Source organism: Euphorbia lathyris, chromosome 9 (genome assembly GCF_963576675.1).
Source record: "Euphorbia lathyris chromosome 9, ddEupLath1.1, whole genome shotgun sequence".
NCBI lineage: Eukaryota > Viridiplantae > Streptophyta > Magnoliopsida > Malpighiales > Euphorbiaceae > Euphorbia > Euphorbia lathyris.
This window is the reverse complement of record NC_088918.1, coordinates 44,748,591-44,772,068: the sequence shown is the minus strand read 5'-3', so window position 1 is coordinate 44,772,068 and position 23,478 is coordinate 44,748,591.

The window sequence follows — 23,478 nt, the reverse complement described above, 5'->3', positions numbered from 1 at the left end:
AATTGCACTAGTGAAAGATCACCTAGGAGTAGTTTAACTTAATTAGGGGTAGAGTAACTTAATTAGGCGTAGAATAACTTAGCTAGAATTAGAATAACTTAGCTAGGAGTAGTATAATTCAACTAGGAGTAGATTAACTTAAACAAAACCAAACTCAAAACCCCCAAAGCCTAGATAACACCTGAGACCAAGTAGCTCGATACTTGCAGAAATAAATCCTGTGGACGATACCTGGACTTTTCCAGAATTTTATTACTTGATAACGACGGGGTACAATTATCCCTTAGTGAGCCTTGCGGTACCGAACGCCGCGAGGCGCATCAAGTTTTTGGAGCAATTGCCGGGGATTTATTTCTTCTGCAATATCGAACCAAAGGTCGATTTGTTAGTTTAGGCATTCCTTTGTGAATATCTTTGTGAATATCATCCATTACTTGTTTACCTATCCTTGTTTATATCGTTAATACTTGTTTATATTTATACTTGTTCATATTTACACCTGTTTATACATATACTTGTTTATACATACACTTGTTTATATACGATTCTTTTTGTGAATATCCTTGTTTATATCGTTTATACTTGTTTATACATATACCTGTTTATACATACACTTGTTTATATACGATTCTTTTTGTGAATATCCTTGTTTATATCATTTATACTTATTTATACATAATTCTTCATACCTGTTTACCTATACTTATAATCGTATACTTGTTTATATTATTAATACTTGTGTATACATAATTCTTTATACTTATTCTCTATACTTGTTGATATATAATCTTTTATACTTCTCTATACTTGTTCATATCTTTTGTATTTGTTCATAACTGTATACTCTTACTTATCAACTTTTGTGCTAGAACTTCACTTTTTCTCAGCATTCTCTGATCAATGAATTGGCAAGAAAGAGTCGAGTGGCAAGCTCAAAAGTTTACTATCCCATCAAGACAATACATTCATGCCCTGGAGAATGAGGCTCCCAATCCCTCCATGGCCGACTTAAATAAGAAAATGGATATCTTGATGGCGAAACTGAGCCTCAACACCAATGAAAGTGTAAGTTTTGTGGGTAATCACCAAAGGTATAATTCTAACCCCAATTCTTACAGCTTTTATGGTAGTGATTGGAGGAGACCTCAACACTCAAATCTGTCCTACGGGAACCCTAACATGTTGAGGCCTCCAAATAGGTTTGTTAATGAGCACAGGGAAAAAGAATTGGGAATGTTCCCTTACGAACAAGCAAGCCAAGTTCCTCCACAACCCTCTAGCTCACGAGATGAGGTGCTGTCCCTTTTGAAAGGAATATCAGCCCGACTTACAATCAACGAGGAGGTTTGCAAGGACTTGAGCAACCAATTGGCTCAAATAAACCATGAGATGCAAGAGCAATCCCGAGATGCTCTCCCAGGCATAAAGGAAAACATAGAAATCCCATAAAGGGAATCAGCTCAAGCCATCTCCTTGAGGAACGACAAAAAGGTAGAACCAAGCCCACTGTCACATGCATCACTCAAGGTAAGTGAGGAACCGAAAGCAGTAAGAAACACTGGTTCAAAACCTAAAATCCTAAATCATGTGATAGAAATAAATGATCAGATCGAAGCTTGTGTATATGAACTACCTTTTCCTCAAAAGTTAGAAAAGTTTGGATTTACTCCTTTTTCAGAAGTTTTCATTCTCTTCGACCTACCAAGAGAATCCAAAAGGGAGCAAACCAAACGTTTTCATAATCTGTTTAAATTTGGCCTCTTGTTTTTATTTAACTCATTTGAGGCTCCTAATCCGTTTTGTAGGTATGGATTATTTGTTAAGGAATTCGAGTTCCTAACGCGGATAGAAGCTTATACTTAGGAAGGAACTCTATGTCGAGCTAACCTACTATAAAAGTAGCGCTTCTTGGGAGGCAGCCCAAGTTTGAATACAGCTTTCAGGTTTTTACTTTTTAATAAATTTTATAGATATACTTTTAGGTTTGTTTAGTTTTCCTTTACGTTTTTTTAAGTGCTCGGGTTAAAATATATATATATTTTTCCGGACCTTCTGCCTGCCAGCTCGCGACGAGCTGAAAAAAAAATCGTAATTTCGCCCCAGGAGGCCCAGCTCGGGCGAGCTGGGCACTGCCGCCCAGCAGCCCGCTGGGCACCCCAGCTCGGGCGACATAAGCAACAGTTCGGGATTTTTTTTCCCGAACGGAGCTGGAAAAAAATAAATAGATAAATAATAATAATAATAATAATAATAATAAAAGGCACCGCAAATCATCAAGTTTTTGGCGATTGCGATAAAATCAGTAAGTTGTCTTCTCCATCCTAACTTCTTGAACATGTGTTTTATGGTTTTAGATGCAATGTTGGAACTTATTGCATATTTTAAGTGTGAGGAGGAAGGGTAGACAAACTTACAAAAATTTGTATAATTTTTAAATTTTTGTTGCGTCGTGTCTAGCTTAGTTAAGCGTTTTCGGGTTTTATTTATGTTTTTGCATGTTTAGGATCTAAAACCGTGAACCTCCTTCGAATCTAAACTTCGTTATTTTTCCTTGAGGGCTGAGAACCGAATCTAAAATTGCATGACAACTAGTTTAGGTGTAGGACACAATCCTTGTATCTGTAAAAGCATGAGCTAAAGTTTGCATTTAGACCCTACTTTTGAAGAAATGCTAAAATCATTACTTAGGTAGATAACTTAAGAATTGAAGGCATGTGATATTAAACTTGAGTTTGGGGAGAACTAGTAAGCACAAATTTGAAACCCAAGAACTGTGAGTTGAATTTGAGCCCAAGAGCGAACATCAAAAAGCTCTTTTTCTTGACATTTTTTTGTGTGAATGCTTTGACTTGTGGAAAGATTACAGATTTTGCACCTAATACTGAGTTGAACCTACATGCGATGATTTGAGATGTTAAACGATGAATCAGCCTCATTAGAATTAACCTTTTTCTTTACCTTATTTTCTCTTTTTCATCTACTCTAGGAAGCCCCTTTGAGCCTGTATTTTTTGTAGTTTGTAGATTTTTCTTTCGTTCTAACCCAAATTTTTGCAAACCATCACTTGGTTTGTTGCTTAACCCGAGTTTTTGCAAAGCTCGCATTGAGCCTTTGTTTTCTTCTAGCGCTTTATCCTTGTTTATGGCACCATAGTAGCAAGCCAAAAGGCTAAGAAGTGAATGAGCGTTACTATCCAAAAAAAAAAGAAAAAAAAAGAGAAAAAGAAAAAAAACAGAAAAGAAAAAGAAAAGAGACGAACAAAAGAAGGAGAACCATATCTCCCAAGTCTTAAAATTAGAACGTCTCAGAAAAATATGTGAATAAAAAGCTCAATCACTTCACAATTTGCTAAAGCCATTTTAAACTTTGTTTTTCTAGCGCTAGAACTCCTAACCCTTGTTGTACCTTTAACCCTCTAACCACATTACAACCCCAATTCGAGGCTGTTTTTGATATCATCGGAGTCATATAGCATAGTAGAGGAACTCGGATGAACGTGCAAAATCAACGTAATCGTAAGCAAGAACATAAGCCGAGAGTAAACACTTTAGCCACCAAAATTGTGTGAATTGAGTGAACTACCTATGGTGAGGTGTTTTACTTAGCTATCCCCTTAAGCTAGTTTAATTGAACATGTGTCCTTTTTCTTAAACATATGACCTGTGATAATTGAAGTGCGGCTTTTGGATATCGTGTCTCTACTTTGTATTTCCGAATTCATGTAATTACAGATGCTCGAAATTGTGTCAAGCACCTAGTCAAACCAGGAGGTTTTCTAGCTTGCTTGTGATTGCGGGTTTAGTTTTTTTTAGTTTACTTGGGGACAAGTAAAGTTTTAAGTGCAAGGAGGTTTGATAGGGGTCAAAAACCCCTATCTTTGGATACGATTTTAGGACGGTTTTTAGCGTTATTTCATGAATAAGCGAGCAATTCTCGCATTTATATGCTTTTGTGTGAGTTAGTTAGAAATTGGAAATGTTTTATTAACTTTTCATTGTTTAGGCTCGTTTTCTGGTAATTTTAGGCAAATATGGCCAAAAATAACATGTACGTTGGATTTCCATTATCTTTTATAGCTAATTGATCCGCCAAAAGTCGCACCAAACGGAGTTTTCACTTAAAATGAGCGATTGGCGGGTCAATTTAGCCTTTGGACTAATGTTGTTTGGAGTTTATGTGCATGTGCAGGTTAAAACATGATCAATTTCAGGCAAAAATCGCATCTCGGGGACCCCCGGCAGTCGCTCGGCGAATTGAGCATCGGCGAGCAGCCCAGGCGCTGCTTGGCGCGCAGCCCAGGCGCTGCTTGGCGAGCTGCCCAGGCACTGCTCGGGCGAGCTGGCTGTCAGCTCGCGGCGAGCAGGCCTGCAAGGGCCAGCTCGCCGAGCTGCTTGGCGAGCTGACCTGCTGATTCCCGGCCCCACGAAGCCACGATCGGCCCCACGACTTCCCACCTGCAAAAGGAAACAAGTTAGGTCAGAAAGAGGGCCCGAACCGCATCTATAAATAAGACTTTTCAATTGTAAATTATTCATCTTTCATTATTGTAAATTTACCTTAGCCTTCACCCTTGAAGATTCCTCTCCACCTCCACCATCTACTTCAACCTCCATTGAAGCACCTTCGAAGCTCCGCTCACCGAGGAATATTCAAGGTCCGTCCTTAAGGCCTAGGAAGCCGGCTGCAGAGTAGACAGGTTCCCTGAAAGGGATTTTCGTATCTCCTTTTATCTTTCCTTGTTTGTACTCTTTGATACAGTCTATGAATCCTAGGCTAATTGTATCCTGTGACATTGTTCTTCGCCTTTAATAATATCTTAGCTCTTATTTTGTTCTATGGTTATTTGTTTAATCTTTGTCTTACGCTTTATTCAATTGGTTTAACTCATTCAAAAGCCCCAAAATCTAGTAGGCACATATTGTGAGCTGAATCTGACCTAGTCAGAGCCTAGGAGATTGACGACCTCTTAGTTGATTAAGCCCAAATTGCTAAGCCTTAGACCTAGTTTTGGCTTTACAAGGGAATCACGCACTAGAGACTTCAGGAGGGTAAGTAGGGTTAATCGCCTTGAATACAAGTGACTTAGATTAGGTTTTTAATCTGTTGACCTAATAATCTATCTTCATTATTATTGTTCATACCATGTTCCTTCGGGTAATTGCACTAGTGAAAGATCACCTAGGAGTAGTTTAACTTAATTAGGGGTAGAGTAACTTAATTAGGCGTAGAATAACCTAGCTAGAATTAGAATAACTTAGCTAGGAGTAGTATAATTCAACTAGGAGTAGATTAACTTAAATAAAACCAAACTCAAAACCCCCAAAACCTAGATAACACCTGAGACCAAGTAGCTCGATACTTGCAGAAATAAATCCTGTGGATGATACCTGGACTTTTCCAGAATTTTATTACTTGATAACGACGGGGTACACTTATCCCTTAGTGAGCCTTGTGGTACCGAACGACGTGAGGCACATCATTCTTGGAGCGAGGTTGGGAAGGGAGTCAAGGATAGACGGAGAGATGATGGAAGTGGCATATATGGTGACCAAATGTCCTAACGCAACCCCCGCACGCTTCTTCTTGTTCATTTGCCGGAGAGCTTGCTCGACAAGGTAGGACATATTGTAGTTGATGCCATTTTGGCAACAGTAAAGGGTAAAGAGCTCGTTTTTTATTAACCTTATTGGACTCGGCCTTGCCCGAGAAGAAGAATTTGATGAATTTGTGAGTGAGGTGGAGGATGGGATCACGGATGAGAGCGGGGTGGAGGTTAGAGACATCCTACTGTCGGAGCTCGATATGGACTTCCAATACGCCTATGGTATATGTTGTCCTCAAAGTAGACTCTAGTAAGTGCACTAGATACAAGTAATAAAATGATAAGTAGGGTATCGTCTCCTCAGGGATTGATGACCAATTTTAATAGAAAAACTTTGTAGAACAGGATGTTTGTGGTACGTGACTTCTTTCTTTAGTTGAGAGATGATTTTGATTGGGTTGATTGGAAATAACTAAATATAAAGACTCACAGCTTGGTACTTCAGAAAATATGGGTTTGTTACAATAAAATGAGAGAACGGGCAAAGCCAAAGTGGAACAGGTTGCTTACAGCATATTATCTCCTATTTATTCATGAATGTCATATAGTGAAGTCAATGTCTCTGCTTTAGGCCCACTTAAGTCAACTTTCGTGTGTTCTTAAGATTCTAAGTCTTACTACAACCTTAAGCGTCCTTAACATTGGTTCTTTATTGCATTACGGGTGAAGCATCATTTCTATATAGAAAACCCTTGATACAATCCCTTAATATTCCTATTTCGGGTCTTGTAATTTTGATGAGAGATACATGATAATGAAAGCAGTTCCCTAACATTCATTGATCACTAAGATAGATGTATTTAACATGCAAACGAGAACTTCATCAAACACATCAGCATATAATAACATTCATTCATAAAAAGAAGATAGATAACTTACAACACCAGCCCTTGCTGGCCTAGCCCATTCAAAATGACTACTCACTCATAGTGCGGAGTGAACAACCTGAGCTTGATCAGAGATACTTCATTAAAGGAGTTTCCTTTTAGTTCTTAGAGAGCTTTCTTCCTCTCTCTACAAAATGTTCCCAGAATAATGTCTCCTCTCCTTTCCCTCCACTACCGATATATAGGAGGGAAGGCTTACCAAAAAGGTGTTGGTCCCGTGTAACGTGACAATATTAGTTCCAAGGGGGGGGTTAGGAACTATTAAAAAATTTCACGTAAGGCTGACTAGTATTTTGAACTTAGACTTTTCTAAAGTCTTTTAGCACAGCAATGCTGAGTAATATTAGAGGCAGCTTTAGTCAACTGTTGACTAAAACTGTTTCTACCGTGAGTCAGGAGATAACACTTAAGTCTATTCCTAAACTCAACTCTCAGATTACTCAACTCAGCGTATGTTCGTTAATGTTAACTAGGCAGTATTTTAACAAGCAATATATAAAGAAGTTAAGGGTTAGAAGTTACTCAGCAAACTTATCCTAGTTCGGCCTCTTCGCCTACGTCTAGTCCCCGGAATTCCTTCCAAGCTTTTCGAATCCTCTACTGAGCTCTTTAAAGGTAGAGTGCAAACCTTTTACAAGATAGTCACTGAGTATATAAGAGTACCTTCCTCTATTCCTCTACTAAATACTATATCTACCGTTGAGTGCTATAACCGAGCAACTCAGCTTCTCCTTTCTATTCTTTTAGAAATGATAAGTGTTTGTTCTAAACTATAAGCTAAGAACATTTTAGATGAAATTGAATCACTCTAGACTTTTACACAAGAATATGAATTGGTGTAAGATTTTTTGCTTTGCTTTTCTAATACAGAACTTCGAGTAATGATTTGGTCAGCGTTCGACTTGATGAAGATCTGCATCGAATGAAGCAGTTGAGAGGCCTATTTATAATGACACTTGAGGCACCGGTCATTTCGAATTTCGAAATAACCGTTGGAGGGAAACGGCTTCCTATCGCTTTCACTCAGTCATTGCTCAGCGTCTTCGGCCAATGAGAATCCTGTATCTTCTATCTTCGGCAGTGCTCAGTTGCTTTTCGTTCGGCTGGGCAGGTTGTCTCTACATTTTTGGCAAAGTCTTCCAGACAGCTTTTTGCGTCTTCTGAACTTTACCCAAAGTAGAAATACTTTGTCTCCAAGTTGTTCAGGTCAGCTGCTAGCCTGACTTCCTTGTCGCACAACTCAACAGCTTCGTCTTGAAACTTTTGGAAAGGCTTCTCGATCCTTCTCTTTGCTGGGCTTGCGTTTCATTCAGCTTGAGCCGCGTTTTGATCTGTTTGGGTCGTGTGGCTTTCAACTGTTGACTTGGGCTTGACTTTCTCATGCGGGCTTTTGGGTATTGTTCATTTAATGTCTTGATTCTTATAAATACAATTAACTTCAACATTGAACAACCAGATTAGTATAAATAAATCAAAGCATTTAAATTTAATGTGTTTGAATATTTTTATCATGGTGAATTAACTATACTTAAATAATTTTGTCAAATCAAAATCATGTGGAAAGGTGTTTCAACAAACTCCCTCATTTTGATGTTGGCAAAAATATTCAATTGGAACTCAGTGTTAAGCTCCCCAATGATAGTTGACCTTTTGTGAACTTCTGAGAATTCTCCCCCGTAAGGGTTGAACCACTGACTTAGTTTTACTTTAAACATTTTAAGGTTTAATCAAGTAAGTCTAAGGTCAGAGTCAGAAGTAGGTCAGTACTTAGAACATTTTATCCTAACTCAGTTTTGATACTTGTTAAATGGAAAATGAAGTTCAGTTATCAGAGTAGGAGTAAGCTGAGTAAGTTCATGAATACTGAGTAGTTTTACTCAGTGGCCAATTACTTGTATAATTTTTATGTTCATAAGTTTTAATTTATTTTGTTCAATGATTTTTAAGTAAGTAGACATTTGAGAAAGGTCAACAGTAGATCAACACAACAGATAAGCAAATAGCATAAGATTGTATAATAAATAACTCAGATGTTATGAAAAGATACATTTTTATATTAACTCAGATCAACATGAGACATATCAGCATAATTATAAAAAACAAGCAAGTTAAACAAAAAGAATATATTTCTTAATATTGATTTGGACTTGTTTGGATTTAGTTTGCTGACTAGGCTGTGAGGTTCCTTGTTGCTGAGTTTGTGTGTTAGGGGCAGCTGAAGTAGATCCTGGATGTTTCTGTTGAGTTCCTACTCCAACTTGCGCAGCTTTATCTTTCTCCCCCTTTTGCCAACATCAGTGGGCTGGGGAGCTGAAGCATAGAACCGCCCCGTTTGAACAGCATGAGTGAGTCTGGATGAATAGTTTTGAAGCTGACTCGTACTTTCCTTCAGACCTTTGAATACTTTCAGTCCGCCTTCCATGTTTGCCGCTGGAATTATCATAGTGGCACTGATGACACTAAGCATGAACTCAAGTGACTTACCAATCCACGTGAAGGAGGTGTCAAGGGTGTGGCGCTGAGTAGTCTGATGTTTTACATGCTCATATGTGGCTTTAGCGTAGTTGAAGATGTCATTCGCCTTAGCCTGATCAGTTTCCATCTCTTCTCGAGTTAAACTCAACGGTCGCACAGCCTCAGCGACTTTCTTGATAGTGCACTGAGAAGTGGAAGAGACGAGCTCATGAGCTTGAGTCAGCTGAGTGCTCAACTGATGGAAATGCTGATTAGCTTGAGTAGAAGTGGCAACCGTTGAGTTCAGTTCTGCTAAGGCATTAAGTTTACCTTCAATTGAGTCCATATGATTGATCATGAGTAGATAAAGGTTTTCCATTCTCTCAACAAAATCCTTCTTAGGCTGTTGAGAGACCAGAGCAGTCGGAACGTTCATCAGCTCCTTAAGACCTTTGATTTCGATCAGAAGTTGCATGACGTTCGTTAGTGATAACAACGCCATATTTTCCTGAGGACCAAAGGAGATATTTACCAAAACGACCACGTATGGGAGCGGCTTGAAAAGGAGGATGGCGTATCACACACGTCATCCGAAGGCGGATCACCGAGACTCCGCCATATGAGATCCGTAGTCAAACCTACGCGAGATCCGCCATCACCCTTCGATCCGCCAGCTAAGCAGCTGAGCCGACTCTTCAATAAAGACAGTAAATGAGCCATTAATGAGCTAACGGCCATACTTAAAGGAAACCTCTAACCGCCATTAATGGGGCATTAATGGAGACTTTCTAGTTACCGTGGGTTACAACTACATGACTATATATAGCTTGCATCTCAAGCTATCAAGGTACACACTCACACAATCCTAGAAACTTTACTTTGTCAATTCAGTTTATTCCTCTGTTTATTATACTGACTTTGGCATCAGAGCTTCCCCCCGTCGAACCCAACGACGCCCCCCACAGGGACGGAAACTAATCGGAAATTCTCCACCAGTCATCAATTGGTGCGGTGATCGTGGAACCCTAACCAAATAAGGGTTTCGTTCACATTGTAATACATGACGAGTGGAGGGTCTAATCCCTCAATAGGGATTGAAACACCATCGGTAACACCATCAACCAATCCTGTTACGAACGCTGGTGATGTTGATTCTGAAGCTCCTACGGTGCATGGTGAGGGAAGTATGTCACCTGACTCATTTCTTGAAGTATGTGCGGGATCCATAGGAAGAGAGTTTGGCCCTGAGATGGAGAGCCGCTTAAGGTCGTACATGTTAATTCCCCCGCTTCGACGTACGACACCAACTCCTACGGCATCCCAATGGCAAAATGTAGCTATAGGACCAAACGCTCATGATTCTTCATTTTTTCGCTCTCAACCTGCGGATTCCACGGTGATTACTTCCGTGGTAGCCAGTGACCCGCCACTAAATCGGCGACTGTTTTCTGATGGAGCGGAAGGGAGTCGGAGGAATGATCAAACTTTTCCTGAGGGATCTGCAAACCCAAGGATTAACATTGGCGGGTCTCGAGCTCTTAATAACACGAGGCCGAATCCCCCAGAGGGCGGACCAGAGGGTCGAAGACACAAAAAGTGTAGGAAGACGAATGGCAGGGACGATCTAAATCTCCATCTCGCCTAAAACATAGATCCTCCCAGTGAGGTGGATCTCCTCCACCCCCAAAGCGTAGGAGGAGTAAGCGGCCAGTTGAGGAACCTCGTCAAGATAGGCAACACCCGCCTCCAAATCAGGGAGCTAATGGGCAGGCTCCACTAGGAGGACAGAGAGGAAGTGGTTCGCCATCAGATCCTTCATCTAATTCCATTTCTTCATCTTCTCCGAGTAGATCTCCACGTAGAGGACGTCCTAGGGAGAATCTCGGGAATATAGCGGATCTAATTAAAGACGAGGTGCGCCGCCAGAATGAAGAGAATGTTAGGCATAATCCATTCGCCAATCGGGATTCGCCCTTTACAGCGTGGATCGAAGTTGAGGAGACGGAAAGGCACTTTAAAATTCCTAATATCCCAATCTATGCAGGTACGGACAACCCCGAAGCTCATGCCAGAAAGTACCGCATGTTGCTTAGCCTTAATTGAGCCAGCGAAGAGGTGTTATGCCGGATGTTTATCACCACGCTAGGAGGACCAGCTTATGATTGGTTCCAATCTTTACCTCCAGGATCAATAGACAGCTGGGATCAGTTAAGTAGGGAATTTTGTGCAAAATTCGCCGGTTGCATCCCTCCAGTGGTCAAATCATGGAAGCTCTTTAAATTGAAGTAGAAAGCGAACGAGCCCCTCCGGGAATATGTGGATAATTTCAACAAATTGTGTATACGAATTGTTAATGTGGATGTCTCCATGGCCGTGGAAGCTCTAGTAAAAAACACCACATGTAAAAGCTTGCAGGAAGATCTGATCAGAAAGAAACCAAGAGATATGGCAGAGTTGATAGAAAGATGCAAGGACTTCATGGAAGTGGATGACATCCGCAGGGAGTCAGTATCTCCGCCTAAAAGGGACAGGGGCGAATCTCGTAGACGGGATAAAGAGAAGGACAAACATCCTGATTCGTCATCCAGGGGCAGACGTAGAGGCTCTAAGAACAAATCAGCATACACACCGTCGTTTACACCATTAAACGCCTCTAAAAGCGAAGTGCTGATGTGGATAGAAAACAGCCAGCACAAGCGGAGCATTTCATACCCCGAACCGAAAGGGGGGGAGTACACCAACACAGGGAAAAATCCCATAAATTATTACAAGTACCACAGGAGGAATGGTCATGATACGGACACGTGTTGGGAGTTGGCCAGGGAGATAGAAAGGCTTATAGATAGGGGAAAGCTAGACAGGTTCGTCCAAAATGATAACAAGAAAAGAGATAGTGATAAATCAAGAGATGATCAGAAAAAGAAGGCAAATGGGACCATCAATGTCATAGCGGGCGGACCAGGATATCAACCTGTGCTGAAGAAGGCAAAGACCACCGCTCTGGATAGGGCATCACTCAATCGCCCTTTTGCGGACGTAGGCCCGGAGGTTCCCCCTCATGTAGATGCTCTGGTCATTACCATGATGGTAGAAGGATGGGAAATGAAAAGAGTAATGATTGACACCGGAAGTTCATGCAACGTCATTACAAGAGGATCATTCGCCAAACTTATGGTCGATCCTGTCCAATTGGAAACCACTATTGTGGACATTCTGGGAGTAACAGGGCACACAATCCAAACGAAAGGATAGGTAACGTTAGATTGCGAATTGGCGGATGAAGATCAAATCTGGAAGGGAGATCTGGAGTTCTCCATTATAGATGGTCAATTGGCTTATAATATCATCCTGGGTCAGCCTTTCATCTCCGAAGCAACGGCTCTCATCTCCATCCGCCATTTAACCATTTACATCCCCACGGCCAAGGGAGCAGTAATGGTCAGAGGAAATCAAAAAGTTGCTCAGGAGACATATTCGGCATCATTGATGATTCGCCCGTAGTCTAAAGATGAGGAAGAAGAGGAACTTGTCAGAATGGCTCTTGGTGAAACAGAGATGTACCTTATGGCGGATGAAAAGCAGGTGCGAATTGCTAGAGGGCTAAGAGGTGAGATTAAGGAGGCTATTACAAAGGTTCTCCATGAGTCAGAGGATGTTTTTGCATGGAAGGACGAGATTCTCCCAGGGATTAATCCGGATGTGATCACTCATAAGCTCAATATTGCCAAGGACGCGGTCCCGATAGCACAAAAGCGGAGAAATCATGGTCCTGAGAGACAGAAAGTAATAGAAGAAGAGATTGCTAAGCTCAAAAAGGCGGGCGCCATCAAAGAAGTACTTTACACACAGTGGCTGACGAATGTGGTACTAGTCAAAAAAGCAGGCGGATCATACCGCATGTGTATTGACTTCACAGATCTCAATAAAGCTTGTCCCAAAGATAACTACCCTCTGCCATGTATTGATATTCTAGTAGATGGAACCGCGGGACACGCCATGTATTCCTTCACTGATGTGAAGTCGAGTTATCACCAGATCACGATGGAACCTTCCGACAGGATCAAGACTTCGTTCGTGACTCACCAAGCAACCTATTGCTTCAAGGTCATGCCCTTTGGGCTTAAAAATGCAGGGGCAACCTATCAACGGATGATGAACAAAATATTCGAAGGAAGCAAAGGTGATAACTTTTCTGTCTACGTGGATGATATGATCATCAAGAGTTCCACTGTGGAAAAGCATGCGGATGATGTAAAGGAGGTCCTGGGCATACTCCGACATCACAACATTAAACTGAATCCAGAGAAATGCACCTTTGGGGCGACATACGGAAAATTCCTGGGATTCATGATCAGCTAGAAGGGGGGTGAGCCCAAACCCAGACAAAGTTAAATCTGTTCTGGATATGAAAACACCACAGAATATTAGAGAAGTACAACGTCTAAATGGGCGTATTGTGGCCTTGGGCAGGTTCATCTCATGTTCCGCTCGTAGATGTCAACCCTTCTATGAGGTGATCAAAAAGCAAAAGGCATTCGAATGGAATGAAGATTGTAAGCAAGCTTTCGAAGGGATCAAGCGATTTCTCACGGAACCACCTCTGATGAGCCGACCCTTGAAAGGTGAGAATCTTTACATGTACGTCTCAGTTACGGATAAAGCCGTTTGCACTGTCATGGTAAGGGAAGAGGATGGACAACAGTATCCAATCTACTACGTGAGCAAAGTGTTAAAGGATGCCGAAACCCGATATTCAAAATTGGATAAAATGGCGCTGGCCGTTGTCACCACCTCAATACGTCTCAGGCCCTACTTTCAGGCTCATACTGTCATAGTCCGCACAGGCATACCCATGAGAAAAGTATTGCAAAAGCCAGAAACTTCAGGGAGATTAATGGAGTGGGCAATCCGCTTAGGAGAATTTGATGTTCGTTACGAAAGTCGATCCGCCCTGAAAAGTCAAGTCTTGGCAGACTTTGTGAATGAATTCACTGAAGAAGGCATGAATCTCCCCAAATCTAAGGTCGAAGAATGGACGATGTATACAGATGGGGCTTCTTCGGCTGAAGGCGCAAGTATAGGCGTCGTGATCAAAGGGCCCAAATATATAAAACTGCATTACGCTGCAAAATTGGACTTCCTCGCAACCAACAATGCAGCGGAGTACGAGCCCTTAATATTGGGATTACGCCTGTTAAAGGAGATCACCCCCGAGCGGATTGTGATCTATAGTGATTCCAAGTTAATGGTCAACCAGGTAATCAAAAATTTTGAGGTGAAAGATGAAATCCTAGCCAAATATGTTGAAGAGGTTAAAAAATTGCTGAACCACCTCGAAGTCAAAGAAACCAAGTGGGAGCTGATCCATGTGCCTCGAGGATCTAACACAGAGGCCGATCACCTAGCTAAAATGGCTTCAAGCAAGGAGCATTGGGCGGATCTACAGTGCCCGTTCGAGGTCAAGATAGCACCGGCATTCGCCTCAGAAACAGTATCCTTACTTGCATCTGTCGAAAGTGATTGGAGATCCCCGATCAGCCAGTACCTGATAGATGGAACTTTGCCTCAGGACAAAGAAGAAGCTCGACGGACGGTAAGGAAAGCAGCCTATTTCTCCATGATAAATGATTGCCTATACAGAAAGTCTTTTGGGCACCCCTGGTTGAAATGCATCGTGACGGAAGAGGGACAACAGGTCCTCAAAGAGTTGCATGAAGGCGCTTGTGGAGCCCATGAGGCATCTGCCTCCATTTTGAAGAAGTCCAGGTTAGCAGGATTTTATTGGCCCACGGCGGAACTTGATGCCCAAAAGTTAGCAGAGTCTTGTCATAATTGTCAGGTTCATGCAAATGAATCTCACACAGCTAAGCACCTTCAAAGGCCCATCATCGAAGGTCGGCCTTTTGCAATTTGGGGGATTGATATCGTTGGTCCCTTTCCTCCTACCAAAAGACAGAGGAAGTATGTGGTGGTGGCTGTGGATCATTTTATTAAATGGGTAGAGGCCGAAGCTGTCTCCTCTATAAATGCTGAACGAATGGTGGAGTTCGTCAAGGATAATATCGTTGGAAGGTACGGGGTTCCCCACACGATTATCACTGACAATGGAACGCAATTCAATTGTGGAGAGTTCAAAGCTTTCTGTGAAAGGTTGGGCATTCAAAACAGGTTCGCCTCTGTTTATTATCCTCAATCTAATGGGATGACCGAGGTTACAAATCGGATAATTGTTAAAGGCATAAAGAAAAGGTTGGAGGAGCATAACAAAAAGTGGGATGATCAGTTAATGAGCGTCCTATGGGTGTATCGAACCACTCCGCGAACGGCCACGGGCGAAACACCATTCGCCCTTTCTCATGGCGTGGAAGCTGTAATCTCTGTTGAGATACAGGTCCCTAGTGACAGAGTTGCATTCTATTGCGAGGATGAAAATAACCAAAGGTTGAAAGAAAGTCTCGATCAAGTGGAGGAGAAAAGGGAAAAGGCGTATGTACGCATGGCAGCCTACAAGCAGCGGATCGCAACTTATCATGATAAAAATGCAAAGCTTGTAAATCTGAATGTGGGAGATCTCGTGCTCCGAAAAGCGGATAAAATCCAATCTATGGAAGGAAGAGGAAAGCTGGGGATCACCTGGACAGGCCCATACAGAATAATCACCAAGATTGGATCCGCCACATTTAAAATTCGATACATGGAGGGGAACACAGCGCCACGTACGTGGAACATCCAGAACCTCCGCAAATATTTCGCCAGAAAATAGAATGTAATCAAGGTCTTGAGTACTCTTTTTCCTTTAGTAAGTTTTTATCCCATGAGGTTTTTCTTATTAAAGGTTTTAATGAGGCTCACATGTAAGACCCGCTTGCTGTAATAAGGTGCATCGCCATTCAATAAAAAGCAACTTTTGTCCTATCAATTCTTTTTTAAGCATTTTCTTGTAGCAATATGAATATTCCAGATTAAAAAAGAAGGGGGGGGGGGGGGCAACCAACGCATTCCCACAAGAAGAGTAATGCTATCACAACATAGCTACTTTCTCTACTTTCTCCTCATAGATGGAGAACAATCTCATAGGCGAATCAATCCATAATTGATCACCGTCAGAGATAGAGTTAAAACATTTCTCGGACGCGAGATCTTTACACTCTCCTAAAAAGAATTCCAAAGTCCTGGTAGCATGTTGGCTCACCTCAAAGATAGGGAGCAAATTAATTGCTTAAGGCAACTTAATTTTCTCCAAAAGGAAGTAAAAGTTTCAAAGCCTTCAAAAAAGGCATAAGTACCAAGGAATGGCAGGCCGCCTACCTCGGATCAAACATTAAATCCTAAAGACCCACGAGTTTTACTCACCAAAAGATATAAAGCGTGAAAGTAAAAACCAACAGTTGTTCAAAAGGGATTAAAATTAAATTGTACTCAAATTACATTAAACAGGGGCATTTTCCCCAGCATCTTTCGCAATAGATGCGCCCTCTATAGTAGGGGCTCTTCCTGGAGAAACAGTGCCTTCAATCAACTCATGGCTCTTATCATCCGCCTTCATGGATGCTTCGCCAGTATCTTCGGGTTCGAGATCAATAACGGGCTTGCTCTCCTCGACAGATCCACTCATCACCTTTCGGATGTGATCACAGATAAAGTCATGAACATTCGGGATCTTGCGATATTTGAGGATATCTTTGACATCCGGAACAACGTACTCTGGATCCACGAAATCAATCTCTGGATGAGCAAGCCGGACGTACTCCATGATCCACTCTCCGTAGTAATATGCACGCTCTCCAACCAGAATCTCTACATCAGCTAAAGCGTCCTTATGGTGCTTAGCGTCCTCCTCCATCTTCTCCTTCAGATGGAGAATCTCTGCGTCTTTACTCGCGTTCAGAGCAATGGCATAGGTGGCATTTGTGTTAGCCACTGCAACTTCTTTCTCTAGCCTCTGGATACTTGCCTTATCCGCTACCCCTTGCAACACTTCCGCCTCCAAGGCACGCATGTGTGTATACGCTTATCAAAAGGGAACACACGTCACGAAGGAAACATCTCACTTTCCTCCGAGAGATATAAAATTTAAATAAGGGCAAACTCACCAGAAGAAGTTCTTTTTTTCCCATCATTGCGTGGGCGGATCTGGAGGACGTACTCTGATCATCTTGCTCTTCGACAAGTTGACCAAGGGCCTCGTCAACATCGTTAATGACAGATTCATCATTCACAGACCCTTTTCTGCCAAATCTAGCAAGCCAATAATTCCCCAGGTCGGGTGTAGGTGCCGCGGCCTCGCCCGGGCGGATCGGGGGGTGGACACCGTTGACGACAGATGCTGTGATTGGCGCCGAAAGCAACCAATCGCGGAATCAAGCTGCTCGGTAGGACCGGAGCTCGGAGTATGGAAGAGTCGCCACCCATGAATGGGAATGAACATCGATCCCTTGCGGGAGACCGGTGAGGGTTCGGAAAACTTAGGTACGAGCGAGAAGGCTAGCTCCTTTCCGAAGAAAGGCTACTAGGCACCCCGACATCGCCCGGTTATGAACCACCGGCCTCTTACTTAGCGTGTTAGGCGATAACGGACTAATCGCATATTTCTTTAAGTTTAAAATTCATTTGAAACCTTTTCTTTCTCGCTTTGAAAACCGTTTTGAGCATGTCATTGAAAGCCATTTTAGTAAGGAATCACCCATTTTGCATGAATTTAAAATATATAGGAGAGAGAGGGAGTTAGAAGTAAGAATTGATTTATTTACAGTGTGGTTTTGTGCTTCAATTTATATGTTGATTCTAAGCTGACCTCATTCCCAAAAACAAGTCTTTATTTATGGCTCGTACCTTAATCGTCGTTGGAACGATTTAGGTACGTTTCAAAACCCCGTTGATTTACATGACTTCTACTCGAATCGTCGTTGGAACGGTTCGAGCGTTTGAAAACGGGAGATAAGAAGCTTTAACGAAAAACATGATTAAGCATACAAGTCCGTTTGTTTTTGTACAAAACCATTTGGATATGAAAACAATTCAAAACTTCATTATTTACAAGTAAAAAAAACGATTTTAATTACAAGGTTCGCTTAATCCGTCGTTGGAACGGAATAAGGTTCAACACGTGATATTTTGGAAATCGTTTGAATGATAAAAAACCAAAAAAAAACCTTTTATTCACATTTGGAATCTCTAAAAATCTTTAGTTTAAATAATCAAGTTGAAATCCCTTTTTGTGGTTTATTTTCCCTTTTTCACTTAATTAACCTTCACTTGAACATAATTACAACAATTAACAAATTAAGTCTAAATCTGCCCAACCCAAATACATTTGAAATATATACATATAGAAAGTCCAAAATAAGAGTGAATATACATATATATATATATATACATTTTAGTCCAAAATAATGGGTATATCTATAGGTTAAAAATAAGTAAAAAGACACTATACACTAGAATTAGGTATATGTATGATAATGATAATGAAAAGTACTAAATATAGCACACTTTTATTCTAATTAAAAACATGTAAAACAATGTACAAAGTTCATAAATATAGAAAATAATATTTAGCTCAAAATAGTTTTTACACCATAAATACCAAACTAAAATTTAATAATCACAAAATCATTTATCAATTAATTATCTCAAAAACCCAAACAAGCAAAAACCATATATATATGTACATATCATTTTACAAAAGCTAACTTAATATAAATGATATCAAAATAGGAAATAAATAGGCGTATACTGAATATTTAATAGTTATATACTCCCAAAATAATTTTAATAAATATATTACATAGCTATATACATATATACACAAGATTGAGTATCAAAAAAGTTAAGAAAAAGGGTTAAAAAGGCAATTCTAAAATTCCAGCAGCTTTAGCGACAGAAAATCCGTCGCTAAACAGTTATTAGTGACAGAAACGGCAGAATTACAGAAACAGTCCAATACTTTCCAGATTTATTAAAAAGCTTTAGATCCAATCTATTCTATCATTTTGGTCCCCGAACTACCCAAATCGAGTCATAGTCTATAGCGGAGTCTCCCAAAATGATGTTTTATTTCAAAACGTTAATTTAAAAAAGCTTTTTAAAATCTATATATATAACGTTTTAATCCCGAACTACCCTTAAATCGGGTCACGGTTCGTGTTGGGATTTTAAAACGAGGTTTTTTTATTTCAAAAACAAAACGAAACCTTTATTTAATACGAGGCGGGAATTAAATAAATACGGGGAGATAAATAAATGTGATAAATAAATAACTAACTAAAGAAATCAAAATTATAAACTAAATAAATAAAGGAAATAAAAGAGATAAATAAATAAAACGAGTCTAGTTCCTCGGATAATACCTCAAGATCGGTATCTGCAGCTAATGTCGGTTGATTCCACGAGTTATGATTTTTTTGGTGTTTTTTATGATTTTGGTAAAATATTGAACTTTTAGGAATTTTTGATTTTTTTTAGGAAAAAAAATATTTTTCCCAAAAAATTCACTTTCTCTCTCTAAAAAATGTCTTAGAGTGAGAAGCTCTCCAAAAATCCCCCCTCTCAAATGCATGGGGATCCATTCCTTTTATAGTCACGGATCCCGAAGGTTGGGCGTCGCCCGACGGGAGTTGGGCGACGCCCAACTCAGGTTGGGCGCGCGCGCCCAACAGCCGTTGGGCGTCTGCCCAACGAATGTTGGGCGTTCGCCCGACGTCGTAGGGCGTCCGCCCAACGAACGTTGGGCGTTCGCCCGACGTCGTTGGGCGTCCGCCCATCGAACGTTGGGCGACGTCAATCGTGCGTCGGGCCACGCCCAACGCTCGACGGGCGACGCCCACCGTCCGACGGGCGAAGCTCAACGCTCGGTTCGTCGGGCGGGCGCTCGACGCGCCGCTCGCCGTTATTTACGGAGCGACGATCGTTGCAGGGAGCGACGTTGGTTATTCATCGGCCGACGCTCGACCTCCGGGACCCTCTCATTTATCGATATGACGATGAACGTGCCCGACCTTACTCAGGAGATGCTGAATTTGTTAGCGGGGCTATCACATGCCGGCTCTCCGAGTTTCCCTTTGATTTTTAAATTTCTTAACTAATGGAATCAACCGCTTTAGCCGTTTGTCGTGGGTTTTCGTCACAGGTCCTCCGACTCGGTGTCTACAGTTGCCCTAACTTTTCTATTTTGACAGTGATGTGTGTGTTTTGAAAACGTTTTTCGCGAACGCAACACATGCAATGGAAATATATTAAAGTAAAAGACACATATAGAGTAGGAGGAGGAAAACATGATCTCCGCGCCGCACGCTCCTGCCTTGTCTTCAATCTTCACTTTGGCTGTCCCGTCCTTGCCTCTGAATCGGCTGCCGGTGGACGCTCCTTCTGGGGACCCTAGTCTCTAAATCGATCGCAGGTAAAATGACTCTTTCTAGCAACCCTGGTCTCTAAATTGACCGCGGGTAAAATGGCTCTCTCTAGCAACCATGGTCTCTAAATCGACCGCAGGTAAAATGGCTCTTTCTAGTAACCTTGGTCTCTAAATCGACCGCAGGTAAAAATGGCTCTCTCTAGCAACCCTGGTCTCTAAATCGACTGCAGGTAAAATGGCTCTTTCTATTAACCCTGGTCTCTAAATCGACCGCAGGTAAAATGGCTCTCTCTAACAACCCTGGTCATCGACCGCAGGTAAAATGGCTCTCTCTAGCAACCCTGGTCTCTAAATCGACCGCAGGTAAAATGGCTCTCTCTAGCAACCCTGGTCTCTAAATCGACCGCAGGTACAATGGCTCTCTCTAGCAACCCTGGTCATCGACTGCAGGTAAAATGGCTCTCTCTAGTAACCCTGGTCATCGACCGTACGTAAAATGGCTCTTTCTAGCAACCTTGGTCTCTAAATCGACCGCAGGTAAAATGGCTCTTTCTAACAACCCTAGTCTCTAAATCGACCGCAGGTAAAATGGCTCTCTCTAGCAACCCTGGTCTCTAAATCGACCGCAGGTAAAATGACTCTCTCTAGCAACCTTGGTCTCTAAATCGACCGCAGGAAAAATGACTCTTTCTAGCGACCCTAGTCTCTAAATCGACCGCAGGTAATATGGCTCTTTCTAGCGACCCTAGTCTCCAAATCGACCGCAAGTAATATTGCTCTTTCTAGCGACCCTAGTCTCTAAATCGACCGCAGGTAATATTGCTCTTTCTAGCGATCCTAGTCTCTAAATCGACCGCAGGTGTGTAGTGATGCATGTAGATGGGTGGATGTAGCCTAATCTATGGATGCGTGTAACCACCTATGTGTGTGTATGCAGATGACTGTGCATGTGTTTGAATGTATGTAAGCGTGGCCTATAAATTTTGCTTTATGTGGATGTATGGACATGTGTATATGCAAACTGTGTATGTGCGGATGAGCTGGTCGGATGGATTCCCTTTTCATAGGCTTGAGGGTTTTGGTAGTTTCAGATCGAGAAACGATGTTTCAGGCCATCCCCAAGGTGTGCAAGGATGAGGACGAGCATAAGTTCGATACCAAGGGTTGTAAGGACGGGGATTTGGTCTTGATGAGCTTGTGTCAATGGGCTATCGCCTTTAACCAGAGATTGATGTATTCATTTTCCCCTAATTTTTGCTTGAGCCGCCCTTTTCGGGTTTTAAACTCAACGGGATCTCTCTGATATTCTCTATCTCTCCTTTTGCATGAACCGTCCCTAGGGGTTTTCAATTCATCTTTTCTATATCTCACAGATTTTCTCTATCTCTCCTTTTGCTTGGATCGCCTCTTTTGAGGTTTTCAATCCAACTCTTTTTTGTTCAATTTTTTTCTTCTTCTTTTTTCCTTGATCGTAAATGATACCGGATAGTACAGGGGGTTCATATCTACGGGCCACTTCTATGCTGAGCATTTGACGACGAGTTCATGCCTGATGCCTTCGTTAATAGAGAAGCTTCTGGAGCGAGATGGATGGTGATCTGATTGCATGGTCATGCCCCTGATTGACGTTACCGTCTTGGTGTGGATGAGAAGTTGATGCGAGCGCGTGCCCCTGCAAACTCGAGGTGAGATTTCATGTGCATTCAAGCTAGGGATACTGCCGTTGGAGTAGTCGCTTCAGTCGAAGTTTGACTCTTGAGAGGACGACAGAGAAGCAGGGGAACCAAACTTCATGGAGCATGAGACAGTCTGCTGATCTGACCGAGGACAGAAGATACACAAATCTGATTGGCCGAGAGCTCTGAGCAAGTCAGGATGACAACGACAGGAAGCCGTTTCCCTCCAACGGTTATTTCGAAATTCGAAATGACCGATGCCCAGACGTCTCTATAAATAGGGCCATCAGAAGCTTCATTCTATACAGAACTTGATCAAGCCATTACGCTGACCAAATTTCTACACAAGTTCTGCAAGCAAGAAGCAAAGCAAATCTTACACTACGATTCATACATTTGTGTAAAAGTCTAGAGTGATTATTTCAATCGTCTAAAGTGTCTTAGCAAATCATTGTATATGACAAAACACTTATCATTTCTAGAGATAGAAATGAGAGGCTGAGTACTCGGTTATAGTACTCAGCGAGAGATTAGGATTGAGTAGAGGTATAGAGGAAGGTACTCTTGTCATACTCAGTTGCTAAGATTGTAAAAGGTTTGAGGCTCTACCTTTAAAGAGCTCAGTAGAGGATTCGAAATCTCGAAACATGTTCCGGGGACAGGACGTAGGCTTAGAAGAAGCCGAACCTGGATAAATCTACTGAGTAAAGTATTTCTTACCTTTAACTCCTTATATATATTGCTTGCTTAAAATAACCAAAAACTGACCAAGTAAAGAGGTCAAGTTGAGTTGTGCGTGTTGAACATCTGAGCTCAGGAATAGACTCTAAGTGCTATCTCCTGACTCAAGCTAAGAAACTGACCTAGTCACCAGTTGACTAAGCCAGTATCTTGCTGTTTACTCCGCGCCGCTGTTAAAACCTTTTTCCTTAGAAAAAGAAGTCTGCCCTAATTGCGAAAAAGTTTAAATAGTTCCTAACCCCCCCTTGGAACTATACTTGCAACCCTACAAGGGACCAACAAGTGGTATCAGAGCTTAAAAGCTCACTATAAAAGGTCTAACAACCTTGAACTGATCCCTACCATGGGCGAAAACAACACTCGGTTTCTCCCTGGAAACCAAACAACTCAGATACTGCCTGAGGGGCTGTCCATTACTAGGCCTCCCCTATTCTTCGAGTCAAACTATACCTTCTGGAAGAATAGGATGAAAAATTTCATTCAGGCTACAAATATGAGTGCCTGGCTATCTATAGTCCAAGGCCCATTTGTACCTGTCGAAGTTGTGGCTGGCCAAACAGTTGTAAAAGCTGAGGCCAAATGGACAGAGGATGATCTTAAGAAGCTTCAAAATCACGCTTCGGCTATCAATATGCTTCACTGTGCACTCGATGCTGCAGAATATAATAAAATCTCAGGTTGTGAGTCGGCACAAGAGATCTGGAAAAAGCTGGAAGTCACCTACGAGGGAACCAATAAAGTAAAGGAGTCCAAGGTGAATCAGCA